Source organism: Halichoerus grypus, chromosome 3 (assembly GCF_964656455.1).
Source record: "Halichoerus grypus chromosome 3, mHalGry1.hap1.1, whole genome shotgun sequence".
Classification (NCBI taxonomy): Eukaryota; Metazoa; Chordata; class Mammalia; order Carnivora; family Phocidae; genus Halichoerus; species Halichoerus grypus.
The window spans coordinates 38380536-38402560 of record NC_135714.1 but is presented as its reverse complement, the minus strand read 5'-3'; the positions used below and the strand labels follow the sequence as shown (position 1 = coordinate 38402560).

The 22025-nt window shown below is 34.7% G+C and overlaps 1 long non-coding RNA gene across 1 annotated transcript in view; it reads left to right on the top strand.

The window, feature by feature from the left end:
• Nucleotides 1–3797: 3797 nt before the first annotated feature.
• The window catches only part of LOC118522911 (uncharacterized), a 142947-nt gene continuing 124719 nt past the window's right edge, over nt 3798–22025 (top strand). Inside the window, exons 1-2 of the long non-coding RNA XR_013446136.1 lie at nt 3798–3916; nt 6728–6818. This is a non-coding gene — a long non-coding RNA (uncharacterized LOC118522911). The remainder of the gene's footprint in view (nt 3917–6727; nt 6819–22025) is intronic.

Genomic DNA, 22025 nt, shown 5'->3' with positions numbered 1-22025 from the left:
TCTCTCTCCATCAAATAAATAAATAAATAAAATCTTTAAAAAAAAAAAAAAAAAAAGAAAGCCACAGTAATCCACCACTTGTCAATTTGACGTAAGTGTACATCTTTCCTAACTTTATTTGTATTTCAAATAAAGACAATAACAAAAATATGCTTTTACCTAACATAATGCAACTTTCCCTCATAAAACTAATACACTAGTCCTGTCCCTAAAAAAGTACACGAAATCCCTTTACAAACCATCACAGGGTGACACTGTCAACTTCTAGTTTAATGGAGGCATTTATGTGATCCCTAGTAGAAGCCTAAGACCTCTAGACCAGCAAAACCCAAAGTTATAGAAAGAATATTTCTGTAGTGGATCACTAGAGGTAATTGTGATAGGACCCATTCTCATCTCTACTTGCTGATTCCCAGGCGTGAAATTCCCAGCTCTGGGAAAATAGCACTATGTATTTGTTGGTCATTTGGAGCATGGAAGACATTACCTCAGCCTGGCAAAGTAGTGTTATCCAGCTGTTGCCATAACTAATACTTTTAAAAGGTTATTGCACCATTCTATCAGTGATAGGAAAATAGTAAGATCAGTGAATTCCATAAGCATGAATCCATTAATATATTTCATTTGCTATAAAGTAAGTTTCTTAGTCAGGATCAGTGCTTTGTTGTATACCAAGGTACTAAATAAGGCATTTAGCAAGTTCATGGATGATGGTATTCATAGAAAAGTTGCAGGGACAGATGGTAAATCTACATTGTTAGGTGTCTGTTCAAGTGATAGCAAACCACTGCCCTTTCCATGATTGAAGTGGTTCAAGGAATGCTGCTAAATATGGGTGCATTTGTGGCCTGTCCATTGGTAGATTGGGTGTATTCATCAGTGTCTAGAGTCAGACTAGTCTTATGGGGGCAAGTCCATTTTGTGAGCCCATACGTAATCATCCCTGCTGTCGTGATCACTTACGTCCGAGGCATTGAGAATGCATAGATAGGGTGGCTGAGAAAGAGAGTAATAGCCATACGAATGGGTCATCTTGTCCACCTGATTATTAAGATGATATTCTGCTGACTATTCTTTTATGTGTATTTATATGGGACCTGAATATCTTCCCACTCTGTGCCCATTTAGAGAAGTCTGTTCACATAATCCATTCCCAAACTTACTGTCACCAGTTTTGCAGTAGTGTTCCTTTTAATTCCCTGATCAGCTTGTCACGCCATTAGTTGGTCCCCATGACTTGGTATGGAATTGTACCTCTGGTAATTTTTCCTTCCAAGTAAAATGAGCAACTATGTGTTCTACTTAAAGTACGGTCCATCAGGAAGATTTCCCGTCGTCTTCAGTGTCAACTTGGAATTAAACTGTATTGCTGAAGCCCTCCACTTTCAGATATGGCCAGCCGGTTTCGCAGAACCAGATTTGAATTTTTTCTTCCTCAGTCCACTTGTAATAGGAAACTCCCGATAGGGCCATTTACACCTGTATACCCTACTAAGTTCAAAGTGAATGAAACTTTCCCACACAACTTGTAAACTGTGGAACCAGGAGTCAAACTTTATTTCTTTTTAAAGATTTTATTTATTTATTTGACAGAGAGAGACACAGCGAGAGAGGGAACACAAGCAGGGGGAGTGGGAGAGGGAGAAGCAGACTTCCCACAGAGCAGGGAGCCCGATGTGGGACTCGATCCCAGGACCCTGAGACAATGACCTCAGCCGAAGGCAGACGCTTGATGACTGAGCCACCCAGGCGCCCCCAGGAGTCAAACTTTAGAACCTGTTCTTTTACTTTCAAGTTACACTGTTATCTTTTTTCAGGTATACAGGTTGGAAATTCTGGAAAGATTCAGGCTGGAATTAGGGAAGATAGGGAGCAAATCACAGATTGTTGTGAAAACCTTGGGAGTGAAAAATATTATCAAGAGAATAGATCAACAAGGAAGTAGAGAATAGGAAATGCATGTGGCATGTAATGAGTATTTTAAAATGGCTGTTACTTTCCTCTCTAACTTCACCCTGAATATTTTCTGATTTGATATGGGGGTGAAAGCCTATATATGTGTAAATATGTAAGCCTCCTTGTGTTTATATATGTGTAAGCCTCTGTGTGTGTGTGTGTGTGTGTGTGTGTGTAGAGAGAGAGAGAATGCATATGTGTATATATTTATATGTATAGATATAGACATAGATACACATTCATATATCTATATAAGTATAGAGAATATACACACACATACATATACATGCATGTTTTTAAGAATACAGTTATTTTAAGGAATGTATATATACATATATATACTTAAGATTATTGTGATAATTGAAATTTGTGACCACTGGTTTCTCATAATAAAATTTAGATATTGAATCTTCTACTGTTTCTAACCTTTCTCACTGGATATTATATTTTGGTCATATATAAAACATTGGAGGCAAGCCATTTTGTTGTTGTCCGTGTGTCTTATAACTAACTTTTAGATACCTTTATAAAATTACCAGCCACAATATAATTGTTACGTTGTCTCACACACTTCTTGGAAAACCATATTACTATATATTCTCATTATGAGGAAAATATTACTTGGCAGTTATTGAATATATTTGCTGTTGTCTGCAGAATTGGATAACTTTATTTTGATACATATTCTCCCTTTTATTTGGAAAAACTGAGCTGCCATGGCTATATTTTGCTACTGGGCTCTAAATAAGCATGAATAATAAGTGAAGAATGAATAATTAAAGTTTTCCATATCTATGTGCTGTTACAGCTGTTAAAGGATTGGATGTTTTTCTCATTTGAAATTATAGTAATCCTATGAAGTCTGTTAAGCTGGTCATGTATCTTGTTGAATAGAGGTATGCCCGTGATTAGCCTGGATTGGCTAAGTGACATGGAAGTCCATTTAAAATGAAAATAGAATTCACATCTCTTGGCTTTTTGTCTACTGCTCCATTAGGAATTTCGCAGACTTTCTAAGAAAAGACAGCCCTGATCTAATCCCAGGGGTGATGGTATGTTGATAAATAAATGCTGTGGCTGCATGCCAACTATTGAGAAGATCTGTAAGTAAGAGTCAGGCTGGAGCTATTAGGGCCAAAGGGGTAATATGTATTTGATCAGTCTTAACTTATGTCGATTTACTTTAAATAAGATTTGAATATGAGGTCCAGTATTTACTAGTTCTTGTTTCATAACACAACCTTATAGGTAAGTTAATAACAATGACAGGTGTGTAAAACAGTACTAAATTCTGGTTTCAGTTATAAACAATAAATAAAGAGATATCTCTGTGTCAGTTTTCACCCATTCCTTAACTGATTTAGCAGATGCACTGTGTTCCATCTTTAAAGATGTGATGCGAGAAAAGTGAAGTAGAGATTGCAAGCCAGTTATTAGTTAGTACCCGTTGTTAAAGCATTACAACAATGAATTCACCCCCTTTAAGAGAAGTTTCTGCTAATTTTGGAAATTGTTTAAGTATCATAATAGTTCCTCATTTGTTACCAGTATAGAAAAGTGCATATGTACAACATGCATCTTCCAATCTTTCATGTTTTGCAGTAACAGCAGTTGCTTTCCTGTAGGGGGATGACATTAATTTGAGCAGTATCTCTTATTTTCCAATAACCTTTTACATTACAAAAAAATCTGCAACTTCATTTTCTTCCCCTATCTGGAAACCATAGAAACCAAAGTGAAATTATAGCTAAGAAGTTCGTCACTGGGCTATCTCAAGCTGATCTCCATGGAAACATTTCACATTTTCTTGAAATGAAAGATCTTCCAATCAGGCACACAACCATAACTGATGGGTGTCTGACAAATATAACAACAACAGCAGAGAAGTGTATGGATATTTTATTAGATAATACATGCAGGAGAGTTTTAAATCCACTTCATAAATGAGAACATTTAAATGGTAAGTATAATGCCAACTATAGAAATAAACATACAGTTTTGAAAACAATGTTCTGTCACTCCTTAAAAAAATGTTGTTCTTTTTAGATTTTTGCATTAAAGGCAACTTCTTAAAATAGTATGGACTTTGAATTCAGAAAGATCTACATTCAGAATCTAGTTCTGCCCCTTAGCTATCTGGCTCATTGTTTCCATTTTCTTATTATAAATTTGAGGGAAATAATATCTGATTTACAGATTGTTTGCAGATTAAAGTGAGTTAAATGCTTAATAAGCTATTATAAATTTTTATCTGGTAAAATGAATAAATGAGTGACGGAAGTATTGTGGAGGAGGAGGATTTTAGCCCTTTAATAAGTGGTTAAGAGATAGTACTGTTCTATATGGCATATTAAATATGAATGCCACGTTTCCTAATATCAAGAGCTCTGTTATTTAACTGTGATAATACAAAGGCTATCCCTAGTTCAAAACTTGGATAATTTCCAAAAACTCATTTTTGAGATTGTTGTTTGGAGCTTGGGTCACATGAACAGGGTGGGTGGGGGAAGGGCTCCATCCTGTTGTAGGAGTGAGCTCTAAAATAAGCCTGTGAGGTAAAAATACTACTTTCAAAATTAAATCACAAAATTGTAAAATCTTAAATTACATATTCAAAATTAATTACAAAGTAGTTTATTATAAAGTTCAGTATTCATTTAATGTAGTTTTCTGTTATATATATATATATATATATATATATATATATATTCATTTAATGTAGTTTTGTTGTATATATGTATGCAATAATACACATTTACCAAGACATGTTCATGACTAATACAATTGTCCAGTAGGCCCAGACAGAGTGTGAGGACATGCCCTTTTGTGAGAGCGATGGGAAACCGAGAAACTACTCAGGAGCATATAGAGCTACTGAGCAGAACATTAGATGGAATGTTCTGTCCTGTATGCATTTGTTTATCTTATATTTTTGTCTCTGTCATCTGTATCTATGTTTCAATCTTTTAGTTTCTCCCCAGTCTTCTCTGTGTTTGCTTTTCCTCTGTTCCTGTCTCTCTCTTTTTCTCCAAGCCTCTGTAATTGAATTTGATTAAGTTAAATATATATATGACTCCTCTATATTGCTGTTAAGAACAATATTAAAATTAAGTGCCCTTTAAACTTCTTCTGCTGCAACACTTGCTGAATGAGGGATATATGACAAATTTCTATGGATGTAGCCAGAATTTGATTTTTTTTAAAAAATAGGGAGGTAAAGCAATAGGAACATGCATATTTTGTGGGTTAAGAAATCCTAAATGTTCTGAAAGTATTTTAGGCATACATAATTGCATTGATTATAGAATCTCTCAAACTTTCTAAGGAAATAACTAAAGATTAATAGGCTATATGATAATTTATATTTACTACAAGTGTGTTAACTATATTGTAAATATTTTGCTTACCTTCGGCTAAGATAGGCTTGCAGTTATGTCACCGTTTGAAGCTCATTTTTTTTTTATTTTTTAGATTTTATTTATTTATTTGAGAGAGAGAGAATGAGAGAGAAAGCACATGAGAGGGGGGAGGGTCAGAGGGAGAAGCAGACTCCCTGCTGAGCAGGGAGCCTGATGCGGGACTCGATCCAGGGACTCCAGGATCATGACCTGAGCCGAAGGCAGTCGCTTAACCAACTGAGCCACCCAGGCGCCCGAAGCTCATTATATTTCGCCAAACACATTCTCTCAATGAAATACATTCAAATGTTTATATGTATGAGGGACATGTACTAGGAAAAACCTTAAATTCACTCCAGTTTCTCTCTTTTATCTATATACCTGCCTCCCTACCTACTAAATTGTGAGCTTGAGTTTTTAATTGTTACTACTGTACTAATAGAGTATTCAAGACATTGCATTATTATTACATCACCTGATATTACAAGAATTTAAGGTAATACACCACCCTGCCAAAGTCTGCTTAACTTTTATGATCTATAAATTGTGGTACCAGGAAAACTTTGCAGTTTAGTAACTCTATATATGAAATATATATATTATCTCCCCAATAATAGTGAATAAGCAATCTAAGCTATTATCCCCAATAAAATAGGATAAGCCTTTGACCTCACACTCATTTCAAAAATTTTACTTAAAATTAATTGCTTTTAAATAAGCTACCCACATCATATATGTGAAAATTCAATTTTCAACATATTTTTGAAGTATTTTATCTGAAATACAGATAAATTTGAGCTATGCTTGTAATTTTCCTAATGTGACAACATGAAAAATAATTATTTTTCTTCATATTCATAGAACAAACTGCTTGAAATTTGGCCAGTTAAAGACTCTACCCAACAAGAGGAAAAGAGTTTTATTTGCTAAATGTTATGCAACTTCAAAGTGGTCAATTCTTCAGTTATTGCCTAAGCAATGAGGACATTTAGGATGATTGCTTATGTAAAATGAAATAATAATGCTATTAATGACACTTAAAAGGAAGTTTCCAATTAGGAGAAGAGGAATCTTATATTCACAACTACTTTTTCTCATGTATTACATACCATTTTTAAGCAAGATTATTTGCTTAGTCTTTACTTATGTGTTATATGTTTATATAGTCATTTAACTAATACAGTGTTGCTATAAACTGAATGTTTGTGTCCCTTCAGAATTCATGTTGAAACTTAATTCCCAGTGTGATGGTATCTGGGAGGTGGGGCCTTTGGAAGGTAGAGTCCTCATAAATGGAATTTATAAATGAAATTAGTGCCCTTATAAAAGAGATCCCAGAGGACTCACTTGCCTTTTCCACCATGTGAGGACAGAGTAAGAAAATGGCTGTCTGTGAACCAAGATGTTGTCTCCAGTTGCTGGATCTGCTAGCATCCTGATCTTGAACAACTGGCCTCCAGAACTGTAAGAAATACACTTCTGTTCCTTATAATCCACTCAGTCTATGGTATTCTGTTACAGCAGTCCAACCATAATAAGAGAAACGTTTTACGCTCTTTATTCATTTAAAATTAATAAGTTTATTGGCTTGTGTTATAAAAATCAGGATATAAGATCATTAATTAGTTTGTGGAATAAAATTATTAGAATTTTAAGTAGTTGTAGGGAAGAGAGTGGCAAAATAACAGAAAGCATCTTTTATGAGTTACTCCCAAATGTGTGCTGCATTTTATTTGCATTAGTTGGAACCGACCATTTTGTAAAGCTGTCACTGAGCCAGTCTCTCTTCAAACTACAAACTTGGTAAGTTTGTCTATGGTTAGTTAGATACAGTAAGGCTAAGCTAAAGAAAGAGATCAAAAATTCAGTCTCAAGAAAATAGAAGTTTATTTCTCTCTGATTTAGCAGTTCAGTGTAGGCAAACAGTCCAGGGCAGTAGGTTACACCCCAGAGCAACAACTTCCATAATACAGTAGCCACAGGAGACACCAAGGACAGATAGGAAACATTAATAACAGAAAGGAGAATTACACATTTTTCGAGCCAAAAAAAGTTCCTCCTTTCACCCAAGATAGGATGGTTACGGAAAGAGTAAGAGTGTGTGTGTGTGTGTGTGTGTGTGTGTGTGTGTTTAAAATAATATAAATAGCATAATCATATTGCAATTAAAACCAAAGCATTCCAAAATTACAAAACAGCCCCTTCCACCTGGAATTTAAAAAATAAATCTATGAACAACTTGAAGTAGGGTTATCTCTTTCTTGCTTGCTTGCTTTCTTGCTTGCTTTCTATCTAAGCAGAGAGAGAGGGAGGGAGAGATTATTACAATGAATAGATTGGCTCATCCACTTATGGAGGCTGACAAGTCTCAAGATCTAAAAAGTGAGTCAGCATACTGGAGACCCAAGAGAGCTGATGTGTAGTTCCAGTTCAAGTCTGAAGGCCTGAGAATTGGGAGAGTCAGTCATGTAAATTCCAGTCTGAAAGTCAGCAGTCTCAAGACCCAAGAAAAGCAGGTGTTTCAGTCCAAGTTCAAGGGCCAGAAAAGACCAATAGCCCAGATCAAACAACCACAAGGAAGAATTCCCTTTTATTTGCACAAGGTAAGCTTTTTAATTCTCAGGCCTTCAACTGATTGGATGAGGCCCACCCACGTTAGGGAGGGCAGTCTGGTTTACTCATTCTACCGATTCAAATGTTAATCTCATCCTAAAACATGTTTACAAACACACCCAGAATAATGCTTGACCAAATATCTGGGTACTTCATGGCCCAGTCAAGTTGGCACATAAAATTAGCTATCACACAACTCTTGGGTCAGAGGAAACCAAAATTTCAGATCGTAAATGCTTATGGGAACACAACATAACAGAATTGATGATATGCAGCTAAATTAGGTACTGGAGGAAAATTTATAGATTAAATACCTATAACAATAAAAATGAAAAGTGAATTAAACACCTAACTGCTTAGTAAAAGAAAAAGAAACTTTATAAAGAACTATATAAACCAAACAAAGCAGAATTAAATCAACTCCAAAATTGAAATATAACAAAACATTATTAAGAACTAATAAATTAATCCAATAGTGAATTCACTTATTTGAAATGATCACAATAAGCAACCATTATCAACCATATTAATTTTTAAAAATGTGGGGAGAAAACATGAATACAGAAATTTAAAAATATTAAATATATATATGGAAAAATAAATTAGTGTGCATACATCTCTGCAAATATATTGGAAAATCTAGATAAGATGAATCATTTTCTAGCAAAATACAATTTACCAAAATAAAAATTTATCCTTTATTCCTAAAAGTTATAAAGTCTAAACAGATCAATTATCATGGAATAAATAGGGAAAGTAAAGAGATTACTTCAATTAAAAAAAAAAAAAGACCCTGTATGGATCCAGATGAGAATTTTGCCAAACTCTGAAGATAAGACAGTCTCCAGTCTAAACTATTCCAGAACAGAGAAAAGAAGGAAAATTCCAAATTCATATTGGAAATGAAATGAGTGTATTATTAACCCTAAATATTACAAAGATTGTACCAAAAATAAAATTACAATTCAATCTCATCAACATTGGAATAATAATACATGATGATCATGTGGATTTATTCTAGGAATGAAATGTGCAATGATAGTTAAATATTAACAAACACACTTATATAATCCATTATATTAATAGAGCTAGAGAGATAAATCATATGCTCATTTTCATAGATACATAAAGATCTTTAAAAATATTTGACATTTATTATGCCTTAAAGACAAAAATCTTACTTGTGCACACACATATACACACACACACACATACACACACACCCATAGCCCTAAAGTTGGCATCTTACCTAATGGGAAAACATTAGAGGCTTTTTGATTAATGTCAGACATAAGACAAATATATTCTCTCTTTCTATTACTATTTAACATTTTTATTAGATGTATTAGCTTACAAAAGTAGTCAAAAGCACAAAGGTGTAAGAATTGGAAAGTAAGGGTGTGCCTGGGGGGCTCAGTCGGTTAAGCGTCTGCCTTCAGCTCAGGTCATGATCTCAGGGTCCTGGGACGGAGCCCCAAATGGGGCTCCCTGCTCAGCAGGGAGTCTGCTTCTCCCTCTGACCCTCCCCCATCTCGTGCTCTGTCTCTCTCTCTCACTCTCTCTCTCAAATAAAATCTTAAAAAAAAAAAAGAATTGGAAAGTAAGAATTCTATCTGCAGATGATAGAATTATGTATGTGGAAAACCGGAAAAAAAAAAAAAAGATTCAGAAACTTAAGAATTTCAGGGTGATATCAGATTAAAAATCATAAAATCAACATTCAAAAAGATGCTATGGATGAGACAATTCCATTTACAAAAGAGCAAATAAATATATAGAATACCTATGTATGTTTATGTGCAACAGATGTGTGTGTCTGTATAAACAAATGAAAACACATATCACATGGACAGAGATTCAATGTCATATAGAATTCAGTCTTCCCTGAGATAATTTATAACATTAAATCTTTTCCAAGAAAATATGAATAAGCTATTTTTCTTTGGAGCTTGGCAAGTTAATTATAAAATTCATTTAACAGAACAAATAATAATCAGGACGTGCAAATTCTAGAAGTAGTGACTGACTCTCTTCCTTATTAAAACATTTTCCAGAGTCTCTATTTCTGAATCACTATGCTATGTGTACAAATAAATGGAAGCCAGTCCGATATAATAGAATAGGTAATCCATAAGTCAATCTTATTGCATATGGAAATTCAATATATGATAAAGGCAGCATTTAAACAGTGGGGAAGAAGATGAACTTTTCATAAGTAGTTTTGGAGGGTAATTGGTTAACCATAAAGAAAATAGATAAATTTGTGTCCATTTCTGACATTGTAGACAGGATAAATTCTAACTGGTTTAGAGTTTTACTACAACAAATGAAACTGTAAAGCAAGAAGAAAACATGGGGGAATTTATAACATGAGAATGAGGAAAATTTTCTAAATATGAGCCAAAATCCAAATGCAATGAGAAAAAATATTGGTAAATTTAAATATATTAAGGGATAACTTTGCATTGCAAAAAATCCAAAAAACAAAGAAACACAATGACTAATAGAAAAAGGGTTCGAAAAATATGTCCATTTAAAGAGTTACTATCTCTAATATATAAAAGCCTTCTGAAGGCAGAGAGGTAAAATACAAATGGGCAAAGAGATATGAACAGATAGTTCACAGAAAAAGAAATGCAAATAGCTTTTATATGTATGAAAATATTCACGACTCTCCATAATAAGAGAAACGTGCTAATTAAAACTAAACTGAAATACTGTTTCTCACCATCAGATTGGCAAAAATCCCAAAGTGTAACTATATGTTGATGAGACTGAAGGAAAACTGGCATTGGCAAACATTGCTGTTGGGAATACAAAATAGTAAATCTCTCTGGAGGAGAATTTGGCAATATTCTACATTTATTCTTTGACCCAGCAATCTCATTTCTAGGTATCTATCTCAAAATGCACTGGCAAATATGTGAAAAGTTATGTGCAGAATGCTATCAATGGCAATCCTTTTATAAGAGCAAAAGACAGTAAACAGCCAGTTATTAAACTCTTGTGTCTCAATTTCAAAACCCGCCCTTGTATAATTGACTAAATGTGCAGTCTGGGCCTCTACTCACCACGTTTCTGTTTGTGCGCTGGCTTCAGTAAGTGTCTGCCTGTGGGGGGCACTACCGCAAGACTGGAGCTTGGAAGGCAAAATAAAGGATACTAGCCTTTCTGTTTTGCCTCAGCTTCTTTGAGTGTCACAAGAGCAACACTCCTTCACTCCAACAGCAAGAATTTGTTCCCCACTGGCTTCAACACTGCCTTTATCATGTACTGAATGCTTTTGTCTGGAGCTTAACATGTTGATTATAATTCATTTAGAAGAACAAACAATATCCAGGAAAACCTGGACTTTTTAATAAGTAGTGTTGGACTGACTAGTTAAACCATAGGAAAAATAGATAAAACTGATTCCATTTCTGGCACTATTCACAGAATTGATCCCAAATTGTTCTGAGATTTGAATAATTAAAAAATGAAATCATATAAGTAGAAGAAAATGGGAATGCTGAAGTATCACATAGGTAATAACTATAGGCAACAATAACCAACTATGACCAAGAAAACAAAGGGAAAAAGTTGCAATTATTAGACCTTGGCATAATGAAGCAATCACCAGAACTGGTACCTAGACCTCGAAAGAAGGGGCACTCTTTGGCTGGTGCTGGCATCTTTGAGCTTGGAGTCCTGCAGACCTGGCACACAGATCTCCAATGAGGGGCAACCAGCAGGCTTGTTCTGATTGGTATGTGTGATAGTTAAGTATCCCTCTGTGAGAATTAGAAAAACTCTAAGATGGAATCAACTGTTCCCTTCAAAGAATATTAGGAAGTCATCTTACTATTTCAAAAATTGGAATGTATATAAAGAAAAGAAGCTAGCATTCATCCTGCCTCTTCCAAATGAATTCTAACGAAGTATAAACAAATGGTGAGAAGTTTCTTCTCATATTATTCTAGGTAATAAAGAAAAAAATGAGAATTAGAATAGCGCCATTCAAATGAAAGAAGAGATTTAAGCTATGATAATTAGTGACTACTTACCTCACAAAAAAAGAGAAAATCAGACAATATATACCTACTGGTGAAAACACAAACACCATCTATGAACAAATCTTGCAAAAAAAACAAAGTTGGACATAAATTTAACTACCAATTAACAGGAAATAAAGAGACAGGAATACTTTGGGCAACACCATGGGGCTGCAGTAAGCAAAATCGAGACTGGCAAACTCTTGGACAAATAGCCAGTTTCTTCCAAAATAAATGGCAAAGAAAGGAAAAGAGGGAATGGATAAGAACTTACATATTAAATTAAACTTGAGACAAATGTAACATATGGACCTTCCTCGGATCTTGATTCAAAGAAACAAAAAATGTATGAGACAATAGGAAATTTGAAGACTGACTGGACATGTGATGATTTTAAAGAACTTTTTTAGATGTGATAATAATATTTGGATTATGTTAAAAATAAAGGAATGCTCATATTTTAGAGCTATACCCTGAGACAGTTATAAATACTATCTAGAATTTCCTTCTAAGTAATCCAGTGTGTGTGTTGAGGGTGAGTGCGTAAATGAGACAAGAATGGCCATTTGTTGAAAACTATAAACACTTAGAGTTCTGTGCATGGGAGTTCATTTTCTTATTACTTCTATTTTTGTATTTATCTTTTTTTTTGAAATTTTCCACAGTAAAAATAAATACACCTAGAATATTCATTTGTGGTTTATTTTGTTGATAATAATGATTAATAATGATGACAATGTGCCTTTCATTTGAGTACTACGATGTTTTAGTCCCCATAAATGCACTTTAAATATATTGTGTCTTTAAATCTCTCCCCAAAACATGTGATCTTTGTATTATTCCCATATGTTTGATTTCAAAGCCTTTACTCTTGCAACTATTTAGCTGTCTGCCATTCTATCTAGTTAGTGGTAGAGGTGATAAAAATTTCAGTTGCAAGTTTGCCAGTGAATAAGCTTTCAGTATTAATATTTAATAATTATTAAGTTAATAATGGTTAATGTTTATTATTATCATGTGCCAGGCACTGTTCTAAGGGTTTTGTGTGTATTTATTTGATATTCTTAACCACCCTATGAGGTAGAACATTTATTAGCTAAATGTGGGGTTTTTTTTATTCTTGGAAAACTTGCATGATGCTGAGAGTCACCTATCCAGAATCTATTTGAGTCATTTCTCTTGTTAGACATATAAATTTCTCCTTTATTGTTAGTATTAGAAATAATACTGTATTAAGCAGCACTATACACAATTTGAGTCTTCACTTTAGTTATTTTTAAGTAGAGTCTTAATGAGAGAAATAACTAGGTATAACCATTTTTAAGCTTTTGATATATTTTCAAAATACTGTTGAGAAAAATTTTGCCAGCTTCCACCAGTTGTGCATAGCAGTTTTAGCATGATATGGAGCTCAGTATACTTTAATCCCTCTTAGCAATCTAATTTTTAAGAAGCAAAGTTGAAAACTGAGAGGTGAGGGACACCTGGCTGGTTCCATCCATAGAGAATGAGACTCAGTCTCAGGGTTGTAAGTTCAAGCCCCATGTTGGGTGTAGAGATTACTTAAAAATAAAAAATCTTAAAAAAATTTAAAAAAAGAAAACTGAGAGGGGTGCCTGGGTGGCTCAGTTGGTTAAGCGACTGCCTTCAGCTCAGGTCATGATCCTGGAGTCCCAGGATTGAATCCCGCATCAGGCTCCCTGCTCGGCAGGGAGTCTGCTTCTCCCTCTGACCCTCCCCTGTCTCATGCTCTCTCTCTCTATCTCATTCTCTCTCTCAAATAAATAAATAAAATCTTTAAAAAAAAAAAAAGAAAACTGAGAGGAGAAAAGTGCCATGTAATTTGCATGTTAATTTTAATTTCTCTGATTAGTAATAGTATCTAATATTTTTAAATGAGATCACATTATATGTGAATGTGTGTATGTGTGTATATGGATTGTCCATTATTTTCCTTCATCTGTTTTTTTTTTTTTTGACTGACATTCTTGTCTTATTAAACTGTAAGACTTGTCATATAGTAAAATACCAGTTCTTTTCAGTCATATATGCTGCAAGTGTTTTCTTATTTGCCTTTTAAATTTGTTCAGGATATTTTTGACAGGCGAATTTTCAATTTTGATGTAGTCATTTAATCAATCATTTCCTTTGACCTTTTCCACTGAACTTTTTTACTTGGTTGGGGAGTCTTTTAGGGATCACAGTATTAGAGAAGCATTCACAGACTTGTGCATTAGTTGATTTGTTTTTGAGACTTTATTATTCCCTTTGACCAAAATGCTCTAGTCAACTGATTTCCTTTCATTATCCTTGAATCTACCAAACTCCTTGCTAACTTGAGTTGGGAAAGGCATGTTGTAGTGCTTGCTCCCTAGGCAGTTCAAAGCCGGACCAAATTGTCCAAAGCTGTTTTGTAGTCTAAATTGGTTGAAGAATACTGGCTGTTAAAGAACCTGATCTCAGCAGGGAATGCCTGGCATTGAGCTAAGGAGTATTATTCGTTTAAAAGCTAGGGAAGCCAGCTTGTACTAGAGAATCACCAGTGCCTTATAATATGAATGCATGGCTTTGACGCAAATGGGTCATGAGTAGAAAAGACAGAGGATAAGTAATTGAAAAGCATCGACATTTATTTAAAGCACGATTTAATTTTTGTTGGCAGGACTTTAACTATGGAATAGGAATAGGAGGTATCTAGCTAAATGCTTGGAGAATTTCATTCACGGACACAGTTTATCTAAACCACTGAAATCCTGAAGTTTCCCTTTAATTTTTAACTCACATAGAGTACATATTTGACTACAGAATTTCAATGACAACAACAAAATAAATCATTGTTGCTAAGGCTTTAGAGATGAGTTTCCATTTCTGCTTTCATTACTCAGAATTAGACTGATAGAGCAAGTGTGAATTTTAAAACCTGACTTTTGTTTGGAAATCTTATTTTGAGTAGGAACGTTTTGAAACACAATTTTTCCTGCTATTTTTAACACTTAAAATTTGCAACAAAGTAATATAAGTACATGGTTTTGAAAACTCAAGCAGTGTAGAAAGACTTAAAGCAAAAAACAATAGTCTTCCATTCTACCTCCTTCTATCTTTAGACTTTCATTAGAACCATTTTACAGTTTTCTAATTGTTTTTCTAATTGTTCTTCTTGTATCTCTACATCATTAAGTTGATTTTTCTTGGTTAATCCATTTCAGCGTTGCCTATGGAAGTCTTTGATAGATGAGTATTTAGCAATTCCTTTCTTACCACTACTCTGTTCTCATTTCGGGGATTGCAAAACCTTTTCAAACCTATGTGCATTTAAGGTTAACATTCTTTTTTTAAAAAAGGTTCAATTCAATTCCCCAATAATTGATATTTCCACTGTAGTAACTTTTTCTGTTTGCTTATCTTTGTGTTGCTACAGATTTTCCTTCAATTTCTAGCAGTGCTTGAATATCATTTTAAATTGAGAACGACCGGCAATAATGGGTGGATGGGTGGCGCCTGTCAACTGGCGGACTTCATTTTGAATAATTAAGCAGGAAATTGGAATTTTTCTGAATACTAGAATTTGAACAACTTTGCTTTCGAGGCAAATACCCACTGTCCCAGTTTGCCCACAGAGAGCCACTTCAGTTTCATTAGAAAGAAAACTTCTTGCTCCTCACCCTACCATATTGTGTGGGGTTTACATTGCATACGGGTAGAAGTAAATGGGGACTATTTCAGCGCTTTTTAAAAATTAATGCAAAGATGTTATACCTGGAAGTTCAGACACCTCCATTTCTGGGCCCTTCTCCTTAAATTCTAGAATGTGTGTCCTCCTCTGTTTCTTCATATATGATAAATGTTCTGTCTACTGAAAGCCTGTCTCAGTCATTTTTACTTTTTCCTCTTTAGTGTCCCTTTATGAGATTCTTGATATAAGAAAAGAAAAATATTTGGTTTTAGTCAGCCGCCTTCAACCAGAAGCCACAAGTTACTTTTTAAAGTAAACTTTATTTTCCAGCTTTGTTTTATTGTTGATCTTTAGTTTTGTACCATTGTGGTTGGAAAATATACTTGGTATGATTTCAGTCTTCTTAAATTTGTAATATTTGTTCTGTTTCTTTTTATGTGATTTAATCGGGATTCTTCCGTGTGTACTTGAAGAAAGTGCGTATTTTATGTTTCTTGGCTGGAATGTTTTATATATATCTTTTAGAACTGTGTATTCTGAAGTATGCTTCAAGTAAAAAATGTTCTTGTTGAAAAAAAAAACTTTAACTGAGGGTGCTGTTTAAAATAAAGCATATCAGAGGGGAGGTGGGTAAAATAGGTGAAGGGGATTGAGAGCACATTTATCATGATGAGCACTGAGTAATGATGTATAGAATTGTGGAATCATTATATTGAGCACTATGTTAACTAATGGAACACTATGTTAACTATACTGGAATTAAAATAAAAAACTTAATATAAACAAATAAACTTTATTGTAGTTTATTTTAAAAACAAATACGTAATCATTGAAGAAAACTTGTAATACTCAGGAACACATAAAGAAGGAATTTACTATCAACAGCAGTCTCAGCATTAATGATAATGACATTTTGGTATTTTTTTTTCAAAACTACATCTATAGTTCTAATATACCTTTGTATTGGACTTTAAACACAATATTGTAGAGTGAAAATTTTCCATTTGAATCATAATCACTCAAATAAATTTTAAAGGAAACAATTTTCCATTTTATTCATGAGTTTATCATAATATGATTTACTATTCCCTCATGGTTATAATTTAAAATGTTTTCTCCTTTATCACTGTTATAAGGAATGCTATGGCGAGAATTCTTTCCATAAATCTTTACCCACATCCCTTATTATTTCCTGGAAATTTTATCTTGAAAGTAAAATTTTTTAATCAAAGGATGTAAAAGTATTAAATTTCACAATTCATGTGCTAAATTGCTTTACAAAGAAGTATATCCATTGGCAGTATATAAGGGTCCCCTCTCAGCAATGACCTTACAAAATATAATATTAACATTTTTTAAAATGCCAACGTTACAGATAGAAATTTCATCTTGTTTACTTGGTTTTTCTTTCATCATTAACACGGTTGATGCTTTTAAATTTTATTGGCTCTTTTTGCTTTTTTCTTTCATGAATTATCTGCTTTGATGATTTTTGCAATCATGGTATGTAATGGTTCTATTTTAGAATTTTGTAACGAATCAAAATGTGTTCCCTTATATATGCCACCAGTTTTGTAAATTTTGTAGTGCCTAGCCTGTCTTAAATGTACAGTCAACTTCTAAGTTTTCTGTGGACTGTCATCATCTACATATAGTTATGCATGTTGCCAAAATTTTAAAAATAAACCATAAACACAAGAGATGGATAAAGAAAAGAAACATGTAGCAAGAATTATAATAGTTATTTTCTTAGCACAGAAGAAATAATTGGAAGACAATTGCAAAGAGTGTAAAGAAGTGCAGTATCTAGTACAGCACCTGCCGAGAGGCTTTCACTCCATAAATATTTGGTGAGTGGATGAGTCAAGGAATTATGAGCAAGCAGAGGGCTGCAGACACAGCTGGTGATGAGATCTCCTCCTTCTTGCAGTCTTTCCCTGATTTGGTAAGTGAATAAGACAGAACAGGAATTCTCCCTTTGTTTTAGTTTTTCAGTATTACTGAAAATAATCTTATCCGCAACATTTCTTCAGGGTGATGTATTTATTAGCTGGTGCTGTCAAAAATGGTCTAAACTTTTCAGAATAGAGTTGGACAAATAATTCTTATCAAGTTATCACACATAGTGGAAAGGTTATTAATTCAGATTCAAGTCAGATATAGAAGTCACATTCCAGTCAGTTGCAGAAGTTAGTGTTTCTTTAAATAGCAGGTGGTATGGATGTTTCTATTACTTCAATATGTTTTAAAGTTATTCTCTTTTTGACCAGAATTTTTTCAAAAATGTTTAATTGTGGGGCACCTGGATGGCTCAGTTAGTTAAGCGTCTGCCTTCATGATCCCAGGGTCTGGGGATAGAGCCCAGAGTTGGGCTCCCTGCTCAGTGAGGAGTCTTCTTCTCCCTCTCCCTTTGCCCCTCTCCCCCGCTCCTGCTCTCTCTCTCTCTCTCAAATAAATAAAATCTTCTAAAAATGTTTAATTGTAAAAACAATATTAGAATCATATTAAATGTAATTTGGGGAAAAAAGGAAACAAAATTGTTGCAAGGCACAGCTGTTATTAACTTACATTCCATTTTCTTAAGTGTTAATGGTTACATATTTGTTAGAGGCCATTGTAGACAGCTCAAACTAGGTACGAGAGTTAACAAATTTTCAGTGAATTTGATCTCTATGTGCAAAAATAAATATGAAAAAATAATGAGGTTACAGATAATTTCAGTTGTCTATTCTTTTTTTTTTTTTTTAAAGATTTTATTTATTTATTTGAGAGAGAGAGAATGAGAGAGAGCACATGAGAGGGGGGAGGGCCAGAGGGAGAAGCAGACTCCCCGCCGAGCAGGGAGCCCGATGCGGGACTCGATCCCGGGACTCCAGGATCATGACCTGAGCCGAAGGCAGTCGCTTAACCAACTGAGCCACCCAGGCGCCCTCAGTTGTCTATTCTGATTGTTAAAATGCATTATTATGAACATTTTTGGTAACCCTACTAGATTACAAACCACAGAATTTATCTTTGGCCTTTATATCTTATCTGCATCCCTTTCTTTGGTGGAGCTCTCCTTTCCTGTTTGTGAGATTCCTGGCTATAGGAGAAAGAACATAATCCAGGCTGATCTGGAAGAATAGCCCTTACTGTTAGGAACAGTAACAACTCCAGAACTTTTCAAGAGATTCATACAGATATTACTAGAAAAGGGGTCATAATACTTCTGTGGCAGGAATATTTGGTATAAAGAAACAGCAGACCCAGAGCTCCCATCTTTGTTAAGATGTGAAACAGAATGAAAAGACAGTGGCTTCTTCATAACATTTGAACCTTTGGTTCCAGCCAAGCCTGAATCAAGAACTATCACATGTATTTTCTTATTAAATGAGACAATACATTTCCTTTTTAGCTTAAGCTAATTTGGATACATTTTCTTTTTCTTGTTAAACAATAGTGTCCTGATGTTTTGTGTAGACACTGTGTGTATAGCTTTCATCTTCAAGTGAAATGAACAAAAAGAAATGCTTGTCACACAGTGTCTTTAGTATAGATGGTGGTAGCCATTGCACAGAAACCCAGCTAAGTAAAGCAATTTTTGTAAAGGCATTGAGATAAGAGAGATACTAGGACACATTTAGAAAATTAACATGTTTGGGGGTTTCTGGTCCGGCATCTAAGGAGCTTGGAAGTCACCACTCTGTTCTAAAAACAAGTAAAAAGCAGAACAAACTAAAAATCCACAACTCTTCTTAAATCCATCAGAGAATTGAGGTCACAGAGCAAAATCACTGCCCTCAAAGTTAGAGAGATAGGCAGATAGACACAGAATCACAAGGTACTGGAGGAGAAACCTAAATGGTAATTGACAAACTGCTAGAGGCTCAGTATGGGCAAGTCTGGGATTTTAAAACTCCAGGGGGGCCAGGATGGGCCGGCCTCACACTAAACATAATCTGACAATACGGTCCAGCAGTCAGACTCCTTTGGTACTTACCTAAATGAGTTGAAGACATGTCTACAAAAAAAACTTGCACATGGATATATTTTTTAAGATTTTATTTATGTATTGATTTTAGAGAGAGAGAGAGAAAGCAGAGGAGCAGAAGGAGAGGGACAAAGCTGACTCGGTGCTGAGCATGGAGCCCCACGCGGGGCTGATCCCAGGACCCCGAGATCGTGACCTGAGCCAGAATTAAGAGTCGGATGCTCAACCGACTGAGCCACCCAGGTGCCCCGCACATGGCTACTAATATTAATAGCACTTTTCATCATAATTGCCACAAACTGAGAGCAACCAAAATGTCCTTCATTAAGTGAAAGGATAAATAAACTGATACATCCATAAGGTGGAATATTGTTCAGTGCTAAAATGAAAATAAGCTAGTGAGCCATGAAAAGGCATGGAACAATCTTTTTTTTTTTTTAAGGGAAGAGCTTCATTTTTTTTTTTTTTAAAGATCTTATTTATTTGACAGAAAGCACAAGCAGAGGGAGAGAGAGAGAGAAGCAGGCTCCCTGCCAAGCAAGGAGCCTGATGTGGGACTCGATCCCATGACCCTGGGATCATGACCTGAGCAGAAGGCAGATGCTTAACCGACTGAGCCACCCAGGCATCCTGGCATGGAACGATCTTAAATGCATGTTGCTAATTGAAAGGAGCCAATAGGAAAAGGCTTCACCTGTATTACATTCTGGAAAGGCAAAACAATGGAGACAGTAAAAGGATCACTGGTTTCTGGTGATCAGGAAAGAGTGAGTGATGATGAATAGGCAGAGCACAGAGGATTTTTTAGGCAGTGAAACTACTCTGTATAATATGACAATGGTGGATACATGTCATTCTACATTTGTAAAACCCATAGAATGTGCAACAAGTGTGAACTCTAAGGACTTTGGGTGATAATGATGTGTCAGTGTAGTTTTTTTGATTGTTACAAATGTACCACTCCGGTGCTGGATGTGGATAGCTAGGGAGGTTATTCATGTGTGAGGTCAGGGGATATATAGGAACTGTCTGTACTTTGTGCTTACTTTACTGTGAAACTAAAACTGTTCTAAAAAATAAAGCCCATTAAAAAAAATTAGTGTCACCAAGAATAAGGTATGTGAGAAAATGACAGATGATTAAATTGTAGAAGTTATGCAGTGTCCTTGACTGTCATGATCAAGTTTAGATTCTATTCATACATTCTTTTGGGGCTGATTATGCTTTTATGTACTTATTTTTTTCATCTTTGAGATTCTGTAATTTTGTTGAAAGTCTGACCCAGTGCTTACAGTGATTGAGATATTTTCAGTCTGATAATTCTATCAACCACCACCACTACAACCACCACCACAACTATGGCAGGGGGAGTCGGCTTAGATTTACATACTTTTTTCCTATGTTTATCTGTGCTGATTCCTAATTATCACAGTGTTCTTTTATAAGTGTTTGCCAACTTCATTTTATTTATTTATTTTTAAAAAGATATTTTTATTGATATATAATTGCATATTACATTGTAAGTTTAAAGTGTAGAGTGTGTTGATTGGATACATTTGTATGTTGCAATCTGATCACCACCATAGCATGACACCTCTATCAGGTCCCATAATTATAATTTCTTTTTTGTGGTGGAAACAATTAAGATGTAGTCTCTTAGTAGCTTTGGAGTTCATCATACAGTATCGTTGTCTATAATCACTTGCATTAGATCTCCAGGCCTTATTTATCTACTAGCTACAGATGTGTACCCTTAAGCAATATTTCCCTGGTTCCCCTACCTGCTAGCCCCTGGTAACCACCATTCTACTCTCTGTTTTTATGAATTCGGCTTTTTTAGATTCCACATATGAGATCATACCGTATTTGTCTTCTTTGACTTATCTCACTTAACATGCCTTCAAGGTATTTAAGTATTTAAAGCAAGGCAATAACATAATTTGATATGTGGAAAAGCCACTCTTGGTATTGTGAAAAAGAGATTTGAGGAGAGTGAGATGAGAGGAAATGGACCAGTTAGAGGGCTATTGTTATTATCCAGGTTAAATCCATGAGAACTGGGTTGAAGAAGTATCAGAGAGGGGAAAGATTCAAGAAGCACTTAGGAGCTGGACTAGCCAGATATGGTGAAGGGTTGGATGTGAGAGGCAAGGGAATAAGAGGGGATTGGAAATCACAATCTGGCCCCTCACATTTCATTGCGTGAGTCAATGCAGGCCAACATACCATGAATATTTAAAAGGTATAAAGTTAAATAAAAAAAATTAAATTAAAGTTATAATAAAGTTAACAACTCATTAAGTAAATTATGTTCTATCCTCCTATCTTGAAAAATTCATACTGACAGATTAACTGTCATATTAATCTCTGATTTTTATATA